This window comes from Ipomoea nil, unplaced genomic scaffold, assembly GCF_001879475.1.
Source record: "Ipomoea nil cultivar Tokyo-kokei standard unplaced genomic scaffold, Asagao_1.1 scaffold1250, whole genome shotgun sequence".
Taxonomy (NCBI): domain Eukaryota; kingdom Viridiplantae; phylum Streptophyta; class Magnoliopsida; order Solanales; family Convolvulaceae; genus Ipomoea; species Ipomoea nil.
The window spans coordinates 964,706-982,560 of record NW_017617678.1 but is presented as its reverse complement, the minus strand read 5'-3'; the positions used below and the strand labels follow the sequence as shown (position 1 = coordinate 982,560).

The window sequence follows — 17,855 nt, the reverse complement described above, 5'->3', positions numbered from 1 at the left end:
CGGTGGTGCGTGACCATGATGGTAGGTTTGTAGCTGTTAGGTGTGGTCGACTTGACTGCGATCGTGATCTTGACCTGGCTGAAGCAATGGCAGTCAAAGAAGCATTAACGTGGCTGACTTGCTCAATGACCTTAGTAGGAGTAATGTTACAGTAGAGACGGATTGTTTAAACTTTTGTGTCGCATTCGTTTTCTTTATACCTTTATTATGTTACAGTAGATACAGATTGTTTAAACTTTTGTGTCGCTTTAATTCGTTTTCTTTAGACCTTTCTTATGTTGGTTTAGTTGTTAAACAATGTCACATGATTGCTAGAGATACCGAGAACATCTCTATTCGCCATATCAGAGGTTTTTCGTTGTCCTAGGTTCGTGGGTATCTTCTCCGCCTCCTTGTATTTGTATTTGTTCTATACTTTCTCTAAGTATTGCAGCTCAAAGAGTCAATACCCTACCACCGGGGTTCAATCCTATGACCTTCCCTCAAGAGGAGCCACAAAGGTGCCATTTGAACACAATGTGCTTGGCAATTGTGAATATCATATTCAAATTAATCTAAAAATACATATATTATATAGGTTATTAATCAGGTGAGAACAAGGTGTTAGGTGTGTTTGTGAGGTCAGATCGACACCGTTAGATCATTAGCACCGCATGGTCAGGATTGTGGCTGTGCAATCCCATCTTTTGTGGGATTTTTTGCGCTTGTGTTAGGGAAGTGAATATTTGCACCTGGTTATTTGCGTAATGTTTTTTTTTTTTTTTTTTTTTTTTTTTTTTTTTTTTTTTTTTTTTTTTTAAGAATCATTCGTTGTAACACCCCCGATTTTACCAAAATTTAAAAGCTTAAACAAGACACATAAAGCTAAACATTAATCATTAAACAACGGAAGCAACGTCTAAACACGGAGGTGCTATGCCACACCTATATCAAACATAGGTGCACAGGCAAACTACTAAACAAACCACAGCAGCTAACGGTTAAACTAACTAGGTTCACAGGCCATAAACAACTAGAAAAGCATAAGGAGCTACACTAGGCTATTACGGTCGACTAGCGCGCTCTTCAAAGCTACTCAAAACCTGTAAAGAGATAGGGATAACACCAGTCAGCGAAAGATGTTGGTAAGTCACCAATACGTGTTAAGTATCAAAATATATAGATATAAGCAAAACCATTTGAGATAGAGGAATACAGTATATATATCATTTTAAAACCAAGGGAGGAAACATCAATAGACTCATCAATTCACTCTCAACAAGGCAATAGAACAACAAACAACATACTCAACAATAGATACTACCTACCATACTCAAGGTAGGGTTAATAATAGACATGCTCATAATCAATAAAGCGAGGTTCATACTCACAACATGTTTCAAGCCCACATAGGACATAGCCAAACCGAAGCATACATCAAAGAGTCATCTCAACGACCCAAATCATAGTGGACCAGTGTGGAGGACTCCAAATCATCAATCACATACCATAGAGTAATCACAATGACGAGGACCGCATCCCAATGGAAACAGATCTAGCAACTTTAAGTGTATACACCCCCTATTAAGATTCCAAGCTCAACGGGTTAGTTACTATCACTGGCAACTGGAATGAGTTTCCCAAGTTGCCCACAAATCATAAGTATCCAAACGACAATCCGGAGCTTTAAACCCACTACCGGATCAGTTCACACATAAGTCCCCACACTGTCCACTTTACCCGCTCAATCATCTCATCATATCCATTCCAACATCTCAACAAGAGTCAATACACACGAAATCTAGAGATACAACAAAGCATAGATTCCACACAAAGTGTGTACAACAACGGATAAACTCAATCAATAGCTTATCTACGGAATAATCAATACAGTACGACATTGGTACAAAATCACATTAAGGAATCTAATCAAGAGTTTCAATGTAAGACATGAAACGATGCTCAACAACAACCATGGACTTCAATCCACTAACAACATGATTGGCAACACGAGTTGCCAATCCTCAATAGGAAGGACAAACAATATATACTAGCATCAACGACATCATATCTAGCATGTTCATCAAACGAGTAAACCAAAACGATTCCAACAAATCTCAAAGACTCACATAAATCCAACGAATCACAAAGTTGGACCATTAGCACGATTCAAGACACCAAATCCTAACATGGATACTTAGGATATCGTTCTAGACATATGAAACATCAAGAAGACACCTAAAAGCTCAACAATCCAACAAAATGAGGTCAAAACATCACATACCAAAATATGGAACCACGAGAAAAAACAACACCCAACAATCCACCATTATTGTACCCCGCGGGTGGGTCCCTACTTGCGGTACCCCCCTCCGGGTACAACTCTTCCACCCGCGGGTGGGGCGGCGGGTGGACATTCGCCCGCGGGGAACACCCGAGTCACAACAATTTTCCCTTCAGGGAAATTCATCTCCACGATCATGTTCAAGTCCAAAACACCCCAAATCTCACATACAACAAGGAAATGACTTGAACCCAAGAATAGATCAAAGAATAGCATTCAAGAACCCTAGATACAAGCTCTAAACATGCATTATCACAATATCATGCATCAAATCTCACATTTACACCAAGAATCATCAATAGAAGCCAATAATCGTCAATAGCAAGTAGAAAATAGATTTTGTATAGCATGGGTTACCTTTGAAGACCAAAACCTTCTTTCTTCTAACCCTCCTAGGCCCTACTTTGAAGCTCTTCTTCCTCACAACTTTCTTACACAAGCCAAACCACAAGAAAACACAAACTTAGATAACGACACCTTAAAGCTAACTAAAACCACTAAATAACTTTAGATCTTACCCTTTCCTAGGCTTGGAAGATAGAAAGGTGGAATCTTGGGATGGATCTTTGCAAGGGTAGATTGTTCTTCTTTTAGCTTGGAGAGTAAGCCAAGATTTCTTAGAGTGAAGGTAGAGTGTTTAGGATTTGGCTAGTAAGGAAATGAATGAAGTGTGTCTTGCTAGGGCAAGCTTAAACACCAATCATGTGTGAAAGGACAAGTTTACCCTTACTAAAAGGCTAGGAAGACAAAAGGCTAGGTACAAAGCACAAAGCAAAAGGTACTCATGTTTGACTAAGGAACTAGTCAACTTCTAGTCCCTTGACTATTAAATTTCAGGATTTTGGAAAGGAATTCACCAAGGTATTTTAGGATTAATTCCTCAATTAATCCTACTTAAGGAGTCGAATTTTCGGGGTGTCACATTCGTGATATTGAGTAATCCACCTTTAATTGCAAAGATTCCCCCGTGGGCATTATTTCCCACCAGTCCACTATCGACGGTACAAAACCCTCTCACTCACGTCGTTTGCATACCGGTGCTTTTGATGGTCGGCGTGTGAATACCAACGTCGAGAAACAACATTCACCGGTGGTGTGGTGTATTCGACTTGATGCAATGTTGGCCCTCAACTATAAGCAGACTCCAGTCACCAGAACCGCCGGCGGAGCTTCCATCCCAAGTAAGTCGTTTCCCCTTAATTCTTGCCGCGTTTTGGAGCCTCAGCTTGGTGCTCACTGTATGCTAATATTCGGCATATGAAAAAAGGCAAAAGTTAGCTTTCCAATGTGGTGTTTGTGTAATTTTGTATATTAGTGGAAGTGATTTAAGAGATTTTTTGTTCTGGTCTCTTAGTTTGGAGGTTGATTATCGATACAAATCAGTGTCACAAAAAAAATAGTTGTGCCTATTGCCCTGTTTTTAGCTGTGAAATTTGTGAAAATTGGTATCCATCAATGCTACTAGCCTCCTAATGATGGGCGTCTTAACAATGTAGTATCACTGTAATATGGTTGTTGATTTAGTTGTGTTGTGTGTGCAGTAGGTGTGTGTTCCGTTTTAAGTAGGAGAGTCTGAAATAGGTATTCAGGATGGTGGTTCTATGACAATATTGTTTTAGTTGTTTGAAGTTGATTGCAGCGTTCCAGTTGTGACTTGGTTTTTTTAAATATTTTTTTTTTTTTGTGTTTTTTGTGGGGATATGGTTGTGGCTCGCTTGTGGTGACACGAATAATTAGTTGTGCCCCAGGGGGGATAGCGTGTGGTGTTTATAGGTAGATGCTTTTGTCCTGCTACTACAGACATATCTGCCATAAATTCATACATTAAAACCCCCACAATACCTAGATTACTTATAGGTGTGCACTGTTGGTGGCTAGCTGGTGGTGATGGCACCACTAGGGACAAGTCGTTTTGGGAGGGCCCTCGGTTTTTTTTATTTTTTTTATTTTTTGCGTACAAGGAGTCTGGGTTCCCAAACTGCACATATCCTTTAAAGATAATGTAGCACGGGTTGCATCCTTATGTCCATATAGCTTATAATAACCATCAGACCAATTATGTTTTGGAAAGTGTGATTATATTAATTAAATATCTGTGGCATTTTTCCCCAACTACTGTGCAAATATATATTTTTATTTTTGCTGAATTTAGGTGAATGTTATTCATATATATTTTCATGTTATATGTAATAAGTGATGCATTGGAATAGTACAGTGAATGAAATGTAAACTAATTTTTGGGTGATACAATGCATGTGAATAGAGTATAGGGTTGTGAGTAATTTGTTGTGCACTCGCAGTTGTTTGGTGTAATTACTATTTTTGGTCACCACTTAGGTCACGTTTCTTTGCTTAACCCCACACACATAGCATACTTTATTGTGACTATCGTTGCTGTTTTTACTGTTGACCGTTATACGTGTTCACATTTTTGCGTTTTGGTTACTTTGTTATAGGGACTAAACGATTGCACGACGGTGTTGCGGGTGATGAGTGCATCGTTATTCGCTCTGGTCGTAGTGTAAGAAAGATAACTAGGATTTCAGATGTTGAAGGTACGATGGAAAACACACCCGTCCACGAACTTTCCCCGTTAGAAGAAGTTAAGTTCCCGTCATTTAACACCCGATGCACACCTAAGGACCTTATTCGTGCTATGAGCGAATTCAATGCACAGCAAAGACAGACAATAACCGACATGGGAATGAGCGTTATTTTGTGTTTGGAAGTTAATGAGATCCCATTGCGCCTAGGATGTTGGTTGGTCAGCGTGTTCAACCCTACCAAAATGTCCAGCGCGAGATAGCTCTACAAATTACAAGAGAAGATGTTAGTGCTGTTCTGGGGCTCTCATTAGGGACAACAGAGATAGTATGTCGGCCTAGTCAGAAAGTGGGGCAGGAATTGCGGAATTGGTGGGCCAAAATTGGAAAGCAAGACAGCACAATAACCTTGAAGAAGGTTTGTCAGGTGATGCTAACCTGTGAGGATGGTGGAGTTTGGTTCAAGCGTCACTTTTACGTGGCTGTTGCTACTGTTTTAATTGAAAGCACACAGAATGGTTACGCCAACCAGCAGTTTTTACACCGGCTTGAAGAAAGTGGACAGGATACAGGACTTAGATTAGTGTGGGTACTTGCTTAAACGGTTAGTCAAAACCCACCATGATTGGGCAGAAGACAAGATGCAACGTTTTACGGGGCTACTCCTATTCCTATTGGTGTGAGACTATTTCTTCAGTTTTTGTGTTTAAATAACAGACCTAAATGGAGCAGCTTTATATAGGTGATTTATTCTTTATAATTTTTTTCTTTGTTTTGATTTTGCCGTTGTTCTACGTAGATAGAGTAGCGTTGGGTCCTCGGGTAATTCCTAGGCGCATTCCTGCCTACATTGGATGGACTGGAAAGCTTTTGAAGGAGCGTGAGTCTGCTGTGATTCGAGCGGGTGGATTTGGGATTGGAGTAGTGATCGAACCGTTACGGGATGTGACCGGAATAGAAGAGCATGGGAGCGGCAGTACAAAACAGATATGTGTTTTATAAATGTCTATTTTTTATGGGGCATGTGGCTGCGGGCGAACATTTGTTTTTTTGCAAACCTTCTGCTTGTTGTCGTTGGTGTATTATAAATAATTATTGCGTCCACTCAGTTGAACTTGGGTGATGATTCGAGGAAGTTCAAATTGTAGGTGTTTGTCGAGTTTTTTGCTGCCAAATCAAAACTCATAGCTTCCACTGTAGAAGAATTGATCGAGATGGTGAAAGAAGCCCCGGATGAGACGTTCGACAATCCACACTTTAAAGAGGCGCTAGATGCTGCCGGGAAGTTGTTAGGCATGAGACGAAGCCAACAACTACTAACTATACAGATTGGCACACAAGACGATGAAGCATTCTGGGTGGAGACTATCGCTGCAACTGATGAGATTGAGGTTGGACACAAGAGAACTGAGGAGGGGTTCGAACCACATAGCTTCAGTTTAGGCTTGACACAAAAATTTGGTAGCCCACAGTTGGGTATCTTATTCTAGAATCCACTAGAATGCACAGGTGGGCAGAATGCTAGCATTTTAGATGTATCAACTGGTGGGTGTGAATTGCGTGGTGCTGTCGGCGATGCGGGTGGTGCAAACAACATTGAGGTTAGTTTGTTAGATTTCCAGAATTCATTATGTCTGTGGTGGTGGCCGTGGTTGATTAGCACTTCAAATAAAGCAGGACCCAAACCTTGTTACACCTCCAATGCATGGGAGGCGCGTGTTTTGTTCGGAGAATAGTGGGCGAGTAGTCCAGGTACTAAACTGTGGTTGAAATATCCTTTTATGTGATTGATTATTGATTTGTCTTGATTTCGGTGGTGACATATCACAGGGCAAACACACAAACAACGATACATTAATTGTTTGTATTGGTGGATCGGGACCGAGGGCGCCATTCAAGGAATTGCTCTGTGATGCAAGGTCAGGTGTTGAGCCTTTGGGGGGTTTTAATTTATTGAATAGGTATCCTGAGGGACATATGGCGGTTGCTCCAATTCCCGATCCCGACCGGTTCTCACTGTGGCAATGGTTCTTTAACCATCAAGACCGGAACTAGTTAGTACCATTTGCGCTATTGTACTCTCTATATACATTACACGGCTAATTCACTGAACACTGTTTTTTTTTTTTTGGTGCTCTTTAAAACACTTTGCAGCACTAGTGAGGTTTTTTCGTATAACGGGAGGCATGGGTAGTTGAAAGACTTCATGTCTTTACAATTTGACAGTGCAATACGCATGCCGGTGGTGGAATGTTGGACGTGCGTTTTGAATGAGTTGGAGAAGGGTAGAAAGCCGGACGCCCCCTACTAGAGTGTTTGTTACGATATACACTTTGGTATGTGATATATGGCCCTTTCTTAAAGGTATTATTTCTGTTACCTAACTACCTATGTCTCTTTGTTTCCCTCGCCACACATTGAATAATTGAGCCGTGTTATTTTATGCACGGGTGACTGGGATGTACGCTTGGGTTCGTTTACTGAACGGCTAGATAAGGTTTTTGAGCATGCACCACATATTAACTGTGCCACTGTAGACCTGGTAAAGTAACCATTTACTAACCCATTGTTTGTTTGCATTTAAAGTAAGTGACCAATCAACTGCGTTTGACGAATTCAAATATTTGAGTGCAGTTTTTCTTCCCCATTGTAAAAGCAGCTCACTATTATGTGTTGTGTGTCAACATGCAGAAGCGTAGGTTTGAAATCATTGACAACTCCCCGGTAGCTGCTAAAAACGAGGATAGATATGGCTTCATCCCACAGGAATTGGTAAGTGTATTGATTGGAGAGTTGGTTAGTTTGGATTGCAATATCGTTTCTGTGGGTTATGGCGCAGTTAATTAAGGGTTGAATTTTTTGACTGTTGTGCAATGAAACTTCCTACGGTGTGATTTAGGTCAAAGGGGGGGGGGGGGGGGGGAGGCATGGCTGGAGTCGCGACTACCTACGATGTGATTCTGACTGTGGCTTCCACTGTGGTGGTAGAGTGATCTTGTTGTGAGTTATGGTTGGGGGGAATGGTGATATCTACTTTGATTGGCCATTGTTTCATTATTTGTTTTTTTCCCTTGGTTTTTTAATTTGGTTTTTATTTTTTCCCCGACAATGCACAGCTTGACCGTATGGCTAGATATAATGAGTTTTATTCCCATTGGTGTACTGAATTCACATTTTGTTTTCCCGTCAGCTCGATATGCTATCAGCATATCTGCATAACAAAGGGCAGGGGTTACGGTCAGCCTTTGTAGACAATATGAGGGCTATACGGATGCAGATGCTGTGGTGAGATTGTAAACACAAAGAAGACTGCAGAGTTTACACAATGAGACACATGGAAGCGTACATGGGCGAGAAGTGCAAAGATTGGGACTGTGGCTTGCAGAAGGGGGACCAGAATGAGCTCCGGAAGCTGCGCCAGAGATACTTGCATGACATATTGATGTCTGAAATCAATGGGCACCGAGAAGCAATTGCTGGATAATAAATGGCTATACATTTTTTCAGCATAATAATGTTATTTTTCATGTCATTCATGTTTTTGGTTTTTTTTTTTATTGATTTATTGTGCGGGTTGTTTTCTTCATACTATTACACAGTGTTGCCTAGTCTTCATTATGGGTTTCACAGGAAAAGCAGCCTAGGCCAGGCAATCTGCACTGTGCTTCTCAAATGAATGGGACCATAATTTTATAGTATTTAAATAAAGACTCTACATTATCATGGTTATTTGTAGTTGGAAAGTTCTGATGTTTATAGTAGTTCGGTAGCTATGGAATGTATTTACGCCGTGTGCAAATATTTTTTTATTAACATCATGCGGCACAGCAGGTTGTAATGCACTACAAATGTAACGACGTGGTACTTAAAAAGCTTATATTGCACAGCAAAAGGTGATATTCGGACTGAGATGCTGGGCTGCTGGCTGCTTAGTCTTTGACTGAGCTTGGTGAAAAACTATTCGAGGATTGATTTGGCTTGGCTTATTCATGAGTTAACTTGGGTTGATCAAATCTTTGGAATCTAGAGTAATTCGGTAGTACTTTATGTTTCTATCCAAGGTGCAATGTGGCCATGTAAAAGAATTGACTTTGATATCTAGAATTTGATTCTCTTCCTGTATGGTTTAGGAGCAAGCTTTCTCATACAGGGTTCAAGTAATTTTTACTATAAAAAGTGGAAATATCAAACATTGGTGTCTTACTTGACAAAGCAATAAATGATATATCATCTATCTATTTCACTAAAAAACATAACTCAACTTCAATTGCTTTGATGTTCTTCATTCACAAATAACAGGGAGGTAAATGAACAACATAGTGCAACATTTGTGCAACATCTGTGCATATCGTTGATTTAATAGTGACATGACATACTTTAGTATATTACTTTTTATCTGAAAGTCTATATAACAAGAAATTAAAACAGCTTTGATAACATTTAAGTTCAAGATTATAATTCCTAATAATCAGAATCCATGTTGAGCATGAAACATATTACAAGCTATAAGAGACTTTCAAGGAGCAGTTGGTGGCTTGAGCAGCATACTTCCAAGACCAATATCACTATCTGGAATATATTGTCACTTTCAAGGTGATATTGCACCAGTAGTATCACTTCGTGCAAGTTCGCCATCAGTTTTAACGAAACACCCCACCCCACATGGGTATATTACAATTCACACGTATCCCCGTGCATTTTAAAATGGTCTTTATTGCACAGTTAATACTAAACCCAACGATTGCCTAAAATCAATGGCCACCACCCTACCACTCATACTCACCTAACAAATAATTCTCACATGCGGTTAGTTGTTGGGTTTTGGTGTGCAACGCAGTTATGGCCATGAAGAGAATGGTGGAACAGTGTGGGTTTTTTTTTTCCCATAATCTATTTTTTTTTTGAACGGTGCGGTGGGGATTTGCACAGCCATTTACATGAGGGAGTTTTTTGCAGTGCAAGTGGATCCATGCGTTGGCCTTGTTGTTGTTTTTGGTGGGAAATTTTGAGTTTCTACATTGCTTCCTTTATCAAAAAAAAAAAAAAAAAGAAAAAAAAAGAAGAAGAGGTTACAAGGGACGGGGTACAGATCCCACATTTATTTATTGCATTAGTAATCGAGGTTTATAGTGTACTGCGTGTACCACTGTAAATTGCAATTTAAAATACGAGCACAATGATTTCTGATAGTATCAAGCACCCATAAAAACAAAATTATATTGCTTGTGACTATTCAACTAACAACACCATCAGATGTGATTGGCCATCACGAGTCCCCGAACTGCTTAAAGGCTCCCCCCCCCCCCCCCCATGCGTGTTGCTCGAAGAACTTCACAAGTGCGACTATTGTGTCTCCCGTATTTTCCACACCTGTGACATTTCCTAAATGTGAACCCAAAATTTTATTTTATAAATCTGATTTTAAGAAATTTTGAAATAGCTATTTTTCACTTCGTAAAATTTTTTGCGATGAAATCAGTGTTGAATAAATTATTTTGAGCCACTTTTAAGTAAATTCAACACCGGCAGTTATTTTAAATCTAAAATCCTAAATTTTCGGGTACATTGCATACCAAGTTTTTTTTTATCCAAAAGTCAATCTGAGTGAAACCGGAAAGGAACCTGTGAAACCTGAACACAGTGTTTTAATTAGAACTATCTTTTAGAAAATCTATTTTGACCCCAAGTTATTTAAAAATTATCTTTCTAGCCTTGGTTCATGATATAAGGTGAACCTTGACTATTCCTACAAGACAAAGCATTTGATGAGATATTTTAAAGCAAGCAATTACATTTTTACCCATTAACCCTAGCAACAAAAGAACACTATTCTACCCTAACTCTTGTTCAATTTCTTCACCTCCCTTGGCAGCCCTTTCTCTCATTTCTCTCGTGTCTCTCTCTCTCCACCCCTCTATCATCTTCATCTTCTTCATCTTGAAAGCTCCTCTTCTCCAAGCCTTAGTCCAAGATTTGGTAAGCTTCCTCTTCTCTTCTTCCATTCCATTCTCTAGTTTAAGTTGTTAAGATGATGTATTTATGTGGGTTTGTTTGTGTGCTTGTAAGTAGAAATGGTGAAGTTGTTACTATGTTTTCGTTTGGAGAAAGAAGATGAGGGGTGAAGAAGAAGAGCTTAGTGATGGTGTTGGCTAGAATAAGGGTGCTCAAGGTATAACACATGGATTTCTAAATCTAGCATTTTTGCCCTAAAATATGTGATTTATTTGTTCAAATGGGTTTATACTTATGTATTGAGTGTTTAAAGTGATGAAATATATGCTATTTGTTGTCATCTTGCTATGTGATTTTGGAGAAGTGTTCATCTGTTGAAGTGTTAATAGGAAAGCAGTAGCAGAAGCCCATTTCTGGGAGTTCACGGACCATAGGGATGGATCTAGGCAAGATCCGTCACCATGGCCCCGGGGAGTTCACGGACCATAGGGACGGATCTAGGCAAGATCCGTCACCATGGCCCTGGGGAGTTCACGGACCATAGGGACGGATCTAGGCAAGATCCGTCACCATGGCCCCGGGGAGTTCACGGACCATAGGGACGGATCTAGGCAAGATCCGTCACCATGGCCCCGGGGAGTTCACGGACCATAGGGACAGATCTAGGCAAGATCCGTCACCATGGCCCGCTGGGTGTCACGGACCATAAAGACGGATCTTGACAAGATTTATCATTATGGTTCGTGGTAGGTTATTGGTTTAAGTGTTGGTATGTGAAGGTTATGCTTGGGATCAATTCCCATGGTTGATAATTTTAGTGTCAGCTTCAATTTGATGTGTTAAGCTTTGAGAAAATTGTTTAAAGTGGGATTTGAACCCTTAATGCTTTGTTTAATAATTCAAGCTTCTTCCACTTAAAATACTTTAACCTTTAAAAAATTATCTTGGAATATATATTATATTACTTAGGCTTGAAGGTTTATTTATATTTAAAAGTATTTTTTTTTTATAGAAAATCATAAATATGTTTGAGAAGGGTTTAAAATTCCAAAAACTTGATGTGCCAAGAAAACTCTGTTTCAAGAATTATTTATATAAGTATATATGTTTTGGGGAAATGATATACTTGATTTTGAGAATATATACTTATATAATTATGTATGAGGTGTATATTTGATTATAAAGATATTTGAAGCTTATTCTATTATTTTCCTAAAATTTCTTAGCTATTAACATCGTATATTTTGGGAAATACTATGTATCCCTAGAAAGTTTTTATTAAGAACTTTTGATCTATAAAGTGTATAACCCAATGGACCGTGAGTTGCTCCTGTGTAGTGGTCGGGCCCTTGTAGCTCAGCTACGTGTCGTTTCGGACCAGGTGTCACGGGCCCTTGTGGCTCAGTACCTCGGGGCCGTCTTGACGCATGTTTGGACTTTGATTTCGTTGTACTTGGATTAGAAATGAGCATGTTATGGTAGAATTTGCGATGAAATGCTTCACAATAATGTTTATTTGAGTTTACTGCGTTTGGGAATTGCTTGGTGTTACCTTCCTGATGCTATTTGAGTACTTGAATAGAAAAGCATGAACACTCTGTGAATAAGAATTGTTAGAAAAGCATGAGTAGAATGTGTTGTATGTTCAATGGAATTTGAGGTCTATTTTGATGGTAGAAATATACAGAGTTCGATATGTTGCAAACCAAGCATGTTATTGTGTTCTTGAGAGATCACTGTGATATATAATTTGAAGCATGTTGTACAGTAAATTGCATTCCAAGTGTATAATGTTTTAAAAGTGCATAAGTGGCCAACGTGAGCCTAAGTATTATTTTCCAAAAATCGCATTCCACATAGAGCATCCTTATCTTATTTTTGAGAATGAATTGAGAAGTATGTGCATGTCTTTTGCATAAGTTAAGTGTTGCATATATGAGATGCATGAGCGATATATCTATATATATATCTATGGTGAGGAAAACCTTGTTTTGGAGGACCCGTTTGGACTATGTCCTTTCGGATGAAAGTTATGGACATTGCGGTCCCAGTACATGTAACACGGTGTATTTCCACGTTACGAGGTTGGAAACTGCTCGCTAAGCTTGGAATCCTGGTCAGGGGGTGTGCACGCTGATAGTTCGATACCTGATTCCACAGAGTTTGAGCATAGAACCAAGAGAGTGGTTCGGTGGACGAGATGAGTATTAGGCCGGCTAGACGTCGTGCCCGGATAGGTTCGTTCATGCTACGGTTAAGTTCCTACCTCGTCTATTTGGAAAGAAAGCGAGTCGTTGTGACTCTAAGAAAAGAAAGAAAGAAAGCGAGTCATTGCGACTCTAAGAAAAGAAAGCAAGCGAGTACTTGTGGCTCTAAGAAACCTTCACAGAAAAGTATTCTATTTTATAAGCGAGTGTTGAGTATACTTATAGTATTGCACGAGATTGCATTAGAGTATAGTATTTCGCGAGATTGCATAATGAGAATGTTTGCACTAGATTGCATAATGAGTATGATTAATCGGGATTGTATATTGGGCATGATTGCTTTAGTTGCATTTTGATATCTTATATATCTAGTTTGCAAGATGTGATCTTGAAAGCATGAAGATAATTTCGTATTCGTTGTTAGTATGATATTGATCGATAGCATGAGTTCGTTATGATGAGTTTTGTTATGAGAAATATGTGTTGGAATATTCATGTTGATGAGTTATTTATATTTGAAGCATGCCTGATGATATTATGGGTTGCAAGCATATAGAAAGTCTGTGATGTATCTTAAAGTTGTCTAAGTGTTGAGATTGCTTGATTAGAGTTAATGAACAAATGTTTTTCCAAAGTATATATTGTAGTACTTTACAGGGTTGAGTGTGGTTATACTTAGCTTCGTGCTAACGGGTGTTTTCCTACTTGTCTACGTGTTGTTTTGCAAAACCCCTTTCAGGTGGGCCCATCGTTTGAGAGATTATCGAGTTAGACTAGTTTAGTAGATCTAGTAGTCTAAACTCTTATTATTATTATGATGTTCATTTGATGGATTGTAGACTTATGATGTTTATATTTGGTGATAGACACCGGGGTGTTTTCCCATTATGAATTTTAAATTAAGCAATTTAAATGTTAGTTTGACTTAATGATTTAGTTCCATCTTTAGCCTGTGCAATCACCGTGTAGAGGTGGTTTTGGCGGTGACATTCCCACTAGTTTATTATTTAAGTTGTTTATCCGCTGCTTAATTAGTTTATCTTGATCTTGGTATTAGAACTGTAATTAAGTTTAAGAAAAGTGGGGTGTTACACTAACCCCCTTCAAAGACTGCTCAATGGCTTTCTCCTTTTTCCCCTTGATTCTTTTTTCACTACCTTTGTTTTTTGCAACATTTGGGGGCTTGACTGTCATTGCCAAAGACGGTACCGACCCACAATATGATTGAATCATTGGATTATTTTTTTTGTGGTCTACTGGGCCATTGGTTTCCCCCACGAAAGAATCCTTTAGTCGGTGGATCACATGGGTTAACCGTTCAACACGTTCTGAGTTGGTAATTGCCAACCCCACACATGCGAAGATCTGTGCCCACATTCTGTTCTCTTGAGACTTGCTTTCATCGTCGTTGACATTTGAGTGTATAGTAAGGCCATCGAACTGAAACTCCGCGCGCAAACAAACCTTGCGTGTCCAGCGGTCTACTATGTATCTTGGTGGGATGTTGCTTACGTGGTTGTTTTTGAACACTATGAAAATGTGGCGGCACAACCATCCTAGCCTCTGGAAAAGTGAGCACATGCATGTTGCACTACTGTCAACGGAGTGGTAGTGCACGCGGTACTGTTGGTTGTCACTGTCTTTTATGCCGTAATTGATGATATCACCAACAAGTTCTACGGACACTACCCCACACGAATAACACCCTGCATAAATTTCAGCTTGTACCTCATGGAAAATCATGACGGTGTACACGGCCAACGCATGACGTTCCATTTTCAAGTCCATTTTTTGCGGTGCAAAATGTCCTTCGCACACCGCATTTAGCTTGGTATGGATCTGCCGTTGTGCATCTATTTCAGATTCAAAGTGATTGTAAAACTCCACCAAACTGGCTGTATGGGTTAAATACCTTCCAAAGAAACTGTTCTCACCCTCAGACCGGGACGTGATTCTAACTAGCCCACTGAGTAGCATATCCTTGAAATACGCGGGGACCCAATATCGACGTGCCTCCCACAACTGTGTGAACCAATTATGATCTAACAAGCCATATTCACCTAGAACCGCTTGCCACCTAGTCTCAAACACATCGGGCTATTGAATTTCATCCCAAACAATAGCATTTAGCTTGCCCCGAAAGACCACGTCCTTAGACAACTCTGGGCCAACCTTTTCGCCTACCTTCATCATAATATGCCACATGAAAAACCGATGCCGACTACCTGGGTAAACTTGTGCTAGAGCAATCCTCATAGCAGGTGGCAAACTGTCGTAGGCTCCCAAATTAAAACCTTACAAACGTAGTAGCGGGAGTAAGGATCGATCCCACGAGGAGTAACTAGTTTAACTTTTGTGCTCAAGGAAATAATGGGGGGTTTGGAAAATAACGAGAATAAAGATTAAGTAAAAGATAATTTAAATAAACAAGAGATTAAATAAATCGAATAAAGCAATGAAACTAATATATTGAAAGCACTTATAATAGAAAACCTTGGTTAGTAAAGATCCACCACCGGAATTTAACACTGATCATTGATTAGTAAAGTAATTAATATGCAATTGAATATTTGTCGTGAAATTATTTCATTTCCGTTTTCCCTTAGTTATAGGTAACTAAAGCACACGCGGTTTAATTACCCCTAACTACTAAATAACCTAAGACAAGCGCTATAGATTTAATTTAATAGCAGCAATAGGAACTAGGAAAACCGACAAACTAAATAACACAAGCACAAGCGGTTGCATTTAACTTAGGAAAATATTCTACCCGAGTCCGAGTCCAATTATCACTAAGCCGTCAATAATTAACTCAGTTGCTACTGAATATTAGAATAATTTGTAGCACAACATTATCTAATATAGCAAATAATTATATCAAGTAAAGAACTAGTAGGCATCCCTAGCAATTAAATGATACAACTATTCAAATAACTTAGAATAATATTTAATACCCAAATGCATAAAAATTATATAATAAAAATAAATAAATAATCTTACAGCATAATCAATTCCGGGACTTCAATTCACTAAACCAAGTTAAAGAAATTAGCAATGAATGGACATTGATAACAGCTTTACAGAATAATCGAGAGGGGAAGAATGAACATTTTACAAATGGAAACTTCTACTATTTATAGCATTCTAAAAATAAACTAAAGCTGTTGTCTACCACCCATTTCATGCTTTCACGAGTCTTCCGCCACTTGGTCCGAACGTCAGCTGTGCCATTCATTCTGTACAAAGAAACACCATTCATTTTATTTGTTTTGTACTTCCTAAGATTTGGGCGGTTTTAGGCATAGTATTATTATTAAGATTAAGATAGTGTTATTAAGATTAAGATAGAAAATGGATTCAAACATATACTAGTACGTAATAAATATATATGTATATACTAGTACGTAATAAATTAATATATATACTATGTGTTTATATATATATATATATATATATATATATATATATATATATATATATATATATATTATATAAAAAGAACTAATTATTAGATAATATTAAATAACTAATGCAAAATTATTATAAAGATGTAACTAAAATATGTGTGTAAAATATGCCTATCAAATTCCCCCACACTAAAACATTTGCTTGTCCCCAAGCAAAAATATTATTTGTGAAGTAAATAAATAAAATCCCCAAAACTCATAACATATCATGAACAACAATCTGAAGCACCCTGCAATTAATAAGATAGCACCCCTGTCTGAAAATGGAGAGAACTAAATAAGTAAGCCCTCACATGAATATCACTCATCACTCAAGTGTTTGATGGGTATAAATTTCACTCAAGTTCATTCCTATAAAATTGCTCTACCATAGGTTTGCATATCTTCTCAATCACCACTACAAGAGTCATGCATGACACAAATCATAAGGACTTCCCACAGGTTGTAATGGGGCTAGGGTTAAGGTAGGGAATATTTAGGAAAGTAGCTTAAACAAAAGCTTTCAAACTAGAGGAGCAAATAAATACTAATAATCCAAGATACTTGCTCAACACCAAGTATAGAATGTTTCCTCAGTATTACCAGAATTTCCCCTTACTTCATTTATTTAAAAGTAACTTCAACTCAAAATCAATTGTTGATTCTTTCTCATTTTCTCATAAATTTTCAGTAATATTTTTTTTTTCAAACATATATTCTCCATTTTTCCATTTTTTCATTTTTTCAATTTCCATATTTTTTTGGAATCATGAATTGTCTTCGTTTTCTTTTTCATAGAAGACCAGTGACAAATCGGCAATGAAGATACAACTCACCTCATTCTCCATCATATTAACACAAGAAAGTGACCTCCCACACACTTCTTCCTCACAACCCTCACGTAGATTACACGAATAATTCAAAATTTGCTCCACTAGTTATTCAGCTGGGTGAAGGCATTATTTTTAGATATAAAAGGCTTGTAATGTGGTTCAAAATAAAGAAAAGAATGACCATAAAGCTCAAAATGGTTAACAAGGGGAAATAAATCATAGGACAAACCGGTTATTTGGCTAGTGAGGCTCAAGATCAAATAATGGCCTTAATCACACTTGAATCATGCATGGTCTAATTAGCTTTAAAAGAGAATCAAGGCAAGTTCTAGAGAAACAAAATTACGGAAGAAATCGCACAATAGAAAGAAAATAAGACCGAAGTGTCAGTCAATAGCTCAAAACACTCACAGGTTTATTGCTTACTTAATATAGCCACTACATATCAAACAAGAAATGCTAACAAACTAATCATAATTTGCCAAACTATTTATTCAATCACATTATGAATTTCAGGAAAGGAATTTTTTTTTCAAAGAAACAGTCCCTTC

At 38.4% G+C, this 17,855-nt stretch overlaps 1 long non-coding RNA gene across 1 annotated transcript; it reads left to right on the top strand.

The window, feature by feature from the left end:
* Positions 1 to 431: 431 nt before the first annotated feature.
* LOC109184138 lies at positions 432 to 14,998 on the top strand. Its single transcript, XR_002054711.1, has 3 exons — positions 432 to 500; positions 4,224 to 4,229; positions 14,988 to 14,998. It is a non-coding gene; the product is annotated as an uncharacterized LOC109184138 (long non-coding RNA).
* Positions 14,999 to 17,855: the final 2,857 nt, after the last annotated feature.